Here is a 7,674-nt window from a genome sequence, read left to right on the forward strand (position 1 = left end):
TGGAATTGTATACCTTCATTCCTAGTTTTTGGATAAATATGTAATTCTATTCTATCTTTAATTATTGCTCTTTGATTGTAATTTTTTTATTTTTATTTCTTTAAAACTAGAAACTATAAAAAAATAAGTAACTAAAATTTAAATTCTTAATTATTATTTCATTTTTTTGTTTAAAATTTCAGGTTTTTGTTGGGTCAGCCTTCTAAACAGGCCCTCCACAAAAAATAAAGCATATTTTAAACCCATATTTTTGGTAGACCATTTTAAACCCATTTATGTAGACTGGGTTACACGAGCTTTCTCATTTGGAGGTGGGCTTAAACGGAATCCATTTTCTACCCAGCCCTATTTGCTAATTAAAATTATCCTTTAACATGTTTTTTTTGGTCAGTGAATTGGACAAGTGTCATTTCCTCTTCATATAAGCCTCATATTCGACTGTTGCCCTTGTTTTTGTGCATAAAAGAAAGTAGAAATTGACTCCCCTCCACAGACAAAAACAGTGTCCTCTTTTATTTATTTATTTTTACAGGAAAACAGTGCCATTCAAAATCAACCATACACAAACACAACTGTACACAAAATACGCAAATACAAGCTCCAAAACTCCAGTCCTAAAAGACAAAAAAAAAAAAAACGCTCCATAAGTCTATTTCTCCTAAATTTTCATGTATCTTGAATGTGGTGGTTTCAAGATAAATAAACACATATTATCTCTAATGCAGTGTATTCAAAATATGCTTTAATGTTTTGATATACAGTGTATTTAAGATGTAATTACTACTTAAGTATTTAAATACATAAATTTATTCTATATTACTTGATATATATAATATTTATTTTATTTATATATAAATAAGTCCCGGATAAAGGGCCAAACAAAAACAAAACTACTTTATATAAAAAAGAAAGAAATGAAAATCAACCCATATTAAGGATACACAGTACACCGATATCCACACACACAAAGAAAATGAGACCCACTACAATTTTATCCTATCATTCTTTTCTCTCTTCTACTACAAGTGCCTACATTCTACACTAAACATGGGTTCAAATATCCTTTTTCTCGTAATATGTGGATGATTCGGTATGCATGCATTAGTATATGTAAACTTTAGTCTCTGTGTGTCTTTGAATAGATGATAAGGTGTGACTGATCCAAAGAATGAGAAAAATCTCGGAGCTTTTGAAAAAAAAATGGTTATGGAGTTCAAAGTGAAAAGTTGTTACAAACATACCTACTATAAATTCAAAATTTTTAAGAATATAAGCTAGTTTCAACAAAAATAAAAGCAGTGTTAATAATAGAGCAAAACAAAACATCAAGCAAAATGCAAGATATGAGGAGATTTTACCCCACAAAAACTGCATCCAACTCCTATGTGATTTCTTGATTGAAGATCGGACAATTGATAACTCTACATTATTTGGTCATAAAAGATCATGTTATTAGACAATAATGGATGTTTCGTTGAGCTCCTTATAGTGATGACGAAGAAAACTTGCATGTTCTGCTTATTATTTTCACTTAAACAGTGAGCTTTGCTATGAGAAATAACTGATTTTAATCTTAAAAGAACAAATTATCAAAACTTAAAGCCCCCTCTGAATGGAGACAAATCAAAGGCAAGAAAGATAAGTATAAGTTATTAACAAGGAGATAAGTCGAACTTAGCATCTAGGTAAAACCTTAGGGATAGGATTAGAAAGGAATAAAAGGAGTTAGGAAGTTATGCATTGGTATCAAAGGAATTGCGAGAAGGGTTTCACTAGTACCCTCATGAATTGTAGTTTATTGGTCTTATGCTCAAGCCCTTGATCCAGAACACTCTAGTAATGCACAAATGTTGTGTTTCCCTTCTGTTTTTCAATATCTATATCACCTATTCTACTCCCAGCAAAGTTATTGCAGTATATATTCTACAATTTATGTTTTTCAGGTTATACTTTTAAGGATCAATATTCTGCATATACCTAGAAAGCAGTACACCACATATAGTTCTGCATATAGTACGAAAACAGATACGCAGTACACCACATATAATATATTGGAGAATACTCACATAATGACATCTTCATACGAAGATGACATTGTGAACTCTTAGATGATTAATCAATCATATTTAATCAAATATATCAATTTATCTAATGGTCCACAATACTATTTTTATGTAAAGATATTATCATAAAAGTATCCACATTTTATTTTAAAAATATACTTATAGTATTTCATATGCAAAGGAATTGTAAAATGGTATACATGAATTGGTACGCGCTACATTACCTAATCGGTGAATTCGTGTAACATGGTTTTAACTTGGCTAAGTTGAGCAGCATCTCTTCGCTTTATATATTTTTCTGGAAATTGTTCTTCCAAAAAGTGATCAAAGGCCTTGGATGCGGAGTTTAACAAACTTGGCATTTAAGCACCTGATCATCTAAGTTCATCATGCAAACTTCACAAGATACTGTACAAAATGAGCTAAAAGTGAATAAGCATGTATCATTAACTTTATTGCTATTGATGATCTTAATTCATAATAAATGAAACAAGACATTTAATAATTAATATGGTGAAGGAGCAGTTGGTTGCACTTTGTAAACATCACATCTATAATGGTTATTTTCTGTTGCTGATTGTGCTTGTCATTCTCGGATACTTTTCCTTCACAATTTGAAGAGTCTGACCGTTCCTTACATTCACAAGATTCCAAGTTGCTTGAGTTGGACGAGGGATCTTAATTCTTAAGTAGCGCCAGAAGGTGAACTCCCAGGATGATCAATTTTACCTTGTGGTCCACGTGTATCAGCGTCAAATTGTGGGGAGAAATATCCCAATTCCTTTTCTTCCTATGAAACAGAGAAGAATTAGTATGGTCAACTAGAAAGCATAGATACCACACACTGACAAGACGCCACATGGATATGTAAATATTTTTATAAAGGGCGTTACTTAGATAAGACCTTTAAAATATTTTTTTAAGTATTATTTTTATTAAAATGAAGCTAGATAAATTATTTAATTAAAAAATAATAAATTAAATTTTAAATTAGTCTAAATTAATATTATTTTTATAAAAAATGATTACAATTTTCTTCTCATAGAAAATAGAGTAAACGCTCTTTTCAGTTTCTAACTATTTGTCCGATGGAATTTCCACTCTTTAAGAAATCTAAAAATTCAAATTGATCTTTATCTACTTTGATATACGTACGTTCCAGTTCCTATCTACTTTGAGTAAATGTCCTTTTTGGTCCCTAACTAAGGACTGGACATACATATATCAAAATAGATAATGATCAATTTTTAGATTTCTTAGAAAATAAAAAATTCATCGGACCAATGGTTAAGGATCGAAAATAACATTTACTCTAAAAAATAATATTAATGTAAGATACAATACATTTAGGACATGTCATGTAATAAAATAAAATATATAAATAATAATTAATATTGTATCATTAATAATAATAGATAATAAATTATAATAAAAAATAATATTAAAAATTATTAAAAATATTTATTGTTAAAATTCGTCCACATACACATCAAAAAAATAAAAAAATAGATCAATAAAGATATAAACACTAAATTTATGTATTTAACTTATTGCAAGAGTATCCGTTTCGTATTCGCTAGGAATACGGATACGTCGATGTTTTAGACGTGTCTGTGCTTCCTAAATAGTCAAACTCAATTCCAAGAATATAAAAATATTCTTCTAACCACACGTGTTCCCAAGTAGTGCTATAATGCAATTTGTAATGCAAGGGAATACTGGTCATTTTTATCCCAAAATGAAAACAGAATGCAAACCTCCAACAGTGTAAGAAGCAGTTACAATCTACAGCAGCAGTCAGCAAGTTTTTCTGTTCATTGTTCGCTTAATGTCTAGCTTATCACATTAATGGAATCACATCATTGAAGAATAAAATAATGTTTACGGTGTTGTTGCCACCTGACGCCTATGCCAGATTCATAAGCAGAATTTGTTTTGGTTGGCATTTGCAATAGTGTTGTTCTAGAAAGTAATGTATCTTACATCTAGCCACTCATAATCATGTTACCACATATTGTATGGGATGCCGTAAGAAGATTACTTTTTTTTTCTTTAATAGCTAGTTTTTAGGATGCGGTTTTTCACTTTATTCAGGTGCTTAACAATTCCGGTTATATAAATTGTTTTATGAGAGTTTGCTCAAGCAAGGGTGCTGTAGGGAGAGAGGAGATAGAGCACAGCGCTCAAAAAGAAGCAGAGAAAAAGTTTATTAGACCAGTATTTTTATTAAAATTTAGTCAGTATTTAATCAATAAAAAAAAGTAAATAATTTTACAGATGTAATCTCATACCATTAAAAATACTAATAATAACTAATTAATAACTACAACTTACAAAATTAAATCTATTGACGTGTAGCACTCTTCCTAACCTTTTCTTGTAAGCACCAGGATACAGCTTACGAAGAGAATAGTGAAGCATTTGACAGATTGTTGGAAAGTGTTAATATGATTGCCTACAAATCTTACAATCAGATATATAGTACCCATTGATTTATGGACGTACCAGAAACAAGATAGATGACTGATGACCCTATGAACCAAGGTGAAAAAAAAAAACCGAAAAAATGTATCACATAAAACTACTAAAACCTTACAAGTTACAATGGGCAATAGTTCCGTGCATTATAGATGTAATAATGTGAAAAATATTTTTTACTTTTTAAACTTAAAACTTTTTAGTTAAGTTATAAGTTATAAATTATAAATAATTTATTATTAATTTAGTAGTTCAAGAACAAGCTGTATAACGTTATCAATTAGTAAACTAAGACTATTTCCAATAGGAAACTCATCTTAGTTTTTGTTTATAATCTACCTGCCATATTATAAATTTATAAATAATTCACTATTAAAAGATATTAATATTAAATAAATTCATATATAACAATAATACACAATATATAATTGGGATTACACTAATTTGTAAAATTACTTAATACAAATAAAAACATAATTAAGCTCTATAGTTGATGACAAGCATTGTAAAATTGCCATATGTGTTCAATCAAGTCTTCTTTTAATTGTCTATGCTGCTGCCTATTTCGAAGTTGGGCATTTCTTTGGAGAAATTAATGGTGTGGTGCAAAATCTTCTTCTCCCAACTGAGGTTGTGATAAGCCATTTTTGACATCATCATACTCTAAATCTTGAGCAAAATTTCCTGCATAAGTGTCTCTTTCATCCTCAACAATCATATTATGCAATATAATACAAGCTCTCATTATGTTGGCAAGCTTCTTCTTTTCCCAAAAGCTAGCTGGACCACATATAATTGCAAAGCGTGCTTGCAACACTCCGAATGCTCGATCCACATCTTTTCTTTGCCCTTATTGGTATTGTGCAAATAATTTGTGTTTCTCCCTTTGTGGCTTTGAGATTGATTTGACAAATGTGACCCATTCAGGATAAATACCGTCTGCTAAATAGTATTCCATAGTATAATTATTACCATTAATAGTATAATTTACCTCCGAAGCACGGTCATTTAGAATATCATCGAACACTGAAAAACGATCTAACACGTTGATATCATTATTTGAACCAGAAACTCCAAAGAACGCATGCCATATCCAAAGGTCTGAAGATGCTACAACCTCAAGTACTATGGTTGCAACCCCACGATAACCACTCATGTATATACCTTTCTATGCCTTTGGACAATTTTTTCATTGCCAATGCATGCAGTCAATGCTACCCAACATGCCAGGAAAGCCACGACCCTCCGCCATTTGTAGCAGGCGTTGTACGTCATTTGCATTTGGTTTTCGCAAGTATTTATCCACGAACACCGAAATGACACCTTCAACAAATTTTTCCAAGCATTCAATTGTAGTGCTCTCGCCTATGTGCACATAATCATCAATAGCATTAGCTGCTACGCCATATGCTAACATGCGTATCGCAGCTGTACATTTTTGGAGTGGTGACAAGCCTCTTCTTCTAGTTGCATCAACCCTCTTTGGAAATACGGATAGACGTTTGAGAGAGCGTTTACTATCCGAAGGAATACATGTCTTCTCATTCAAAATCTTTGTCGAAAAATGTCAGCATTATACACCGGTTCATCTGCAAAGTAATCTTAGAAAAAGCGATCATGTCCTACTTCTCGATCTCTGTTGATCCATCTACGAGGAGTTGGGATAGAGCTTCTATCGATATCTTCTTCTTCTGAATCTTCGAGTAAACACTCAATGATTCAATTATCTATGAGTATGTTATCTTGCCATCTTCTTTTGCCATACAAAGCCTCATTAAACATATCATCAAAATTTCTAGTCATATCTAGAAATGTAATTTTTAGTTCTCTTTCGAGGTGAGAAAGAAGAGTTGAAGTGGAGTTGCAGAGTCATTGATAGTTGATATTATAAGTGTGTCTGCAATAAGTACTGATGAGCGGATAATTTATACGCTTTTCGGCATTGTTTTTAGGTAGTTTTTAGTATGATCTAGTTACTTTTAGGGATGTTTTCATTAGTTTTTATGCTAAATTCACATTTTTGGACTTTACTATGAGTTTTGTGTTTTTCTATGATTTCAGGTATTTTCTGGCTGAAATTGAGGGACATGAGCAAAAATCTGATAGGAGGCTGATAAAGGACTGCTGATGTTGTTGGATTCTGACCTCCCTGCACTCAAAATAGATTTTTTGATGCTGTTGGAATCTGACCTCCCTGCACTCGAAGTGGATTTTCTGGAGCTATAGAACTCCAAATGGCGCTCTCTCAATGGCGCTCTCTCAATGGCGTTGGAAAGTAGACATTCAGAGCTTTCCAGCAATATATAATAATCCATACTTTATTCGGAATTTGATGATGTAAACTGGCGCTCAACGCCAATTCCATGCTGCATTTTGGAGTCAAACGCCAGAAACACGTCACGAACCATAGTTGAACGCCCAAAACACGTTACAACTTGGCGTTCAACTCCAAGAGAAGCCTCAGCTCATGGATAGATCAAGCTCAGCCCAAGCACACACCAAGTGGGCTCCGGAAGTGGATTTATGCATCAATTACTTACCTCTGTAAACCCTAGTAGCTAGTTTAGTATAAACAGAACTTTTTACTAGTTTATTAAAAACCTTTGATCATTCGATCCTGTGATCACATTTGGGGGCTGGCCATTCGGCCATGCCTGAACCTCTATCACTTATGTATTTTCAACGGTGGAGTTTCTACACACCATAGATTAAGGGTGTGGAGCTCTGTTGTACCTCAAGTTTTAATGCAATTACTACTATTTTCTATTCAATTCGATTTATTCCTGTTCTAAGATATTCGTTGCACTTCAACTTGATGAATGTGATGATCCGTGACACTCATCATCATTCTCACCTATGAACGCGTGTGACTGACAACCAATTCCGTTCTACCTTAGACCGGGTGCATATCTCTTGGATTCCTTGATTAGAATCTTCGTGGTATAAGCTAGAATTGATGGCAGCATTCATGGGAATCCGGAAAGTCTAACCTTGTCTGTGGTATTCCGAGTAGGATTCCAGGATTGAATGACTGTGACGAGCTTCAAACTCTTGAAGGCTGGGCATTAGTGACAGATGCAAAAGAATCACTGGATTCTATTCCAACCTGATTGAGAACCGACAGATGATTAGC

General features: G+C 32.7%; 1 pseudogene; it reads right to left on the bottom strand.

Annotated features, from left to right (window-relative positions):
• Window positions 1–5,133: 5,133 nt before the first annotated feature.
• The window catches only part of LOC127744954 (uncharacterized), a 7,618-nt pseudogene continuing 5,077 nt past the window's right edge, over window positions 5,134–7,674 (bottom strand).

Source organism: Arachis duranensis, chromosome 2 (genome assembly GCF_000817695.3).
Source record: "Arachis duranensis cultivar V14167 chromosome 2, aradu.V14167.gnm2.J7QH, whole genome shotgun sequence".
Taxonomy (NCBI): Eukaryota; Viridiplantae; Streptophyta; class Magnoliopsida; order Fabales; family Fabaceae; genus Arachis; species Arachis duranensis.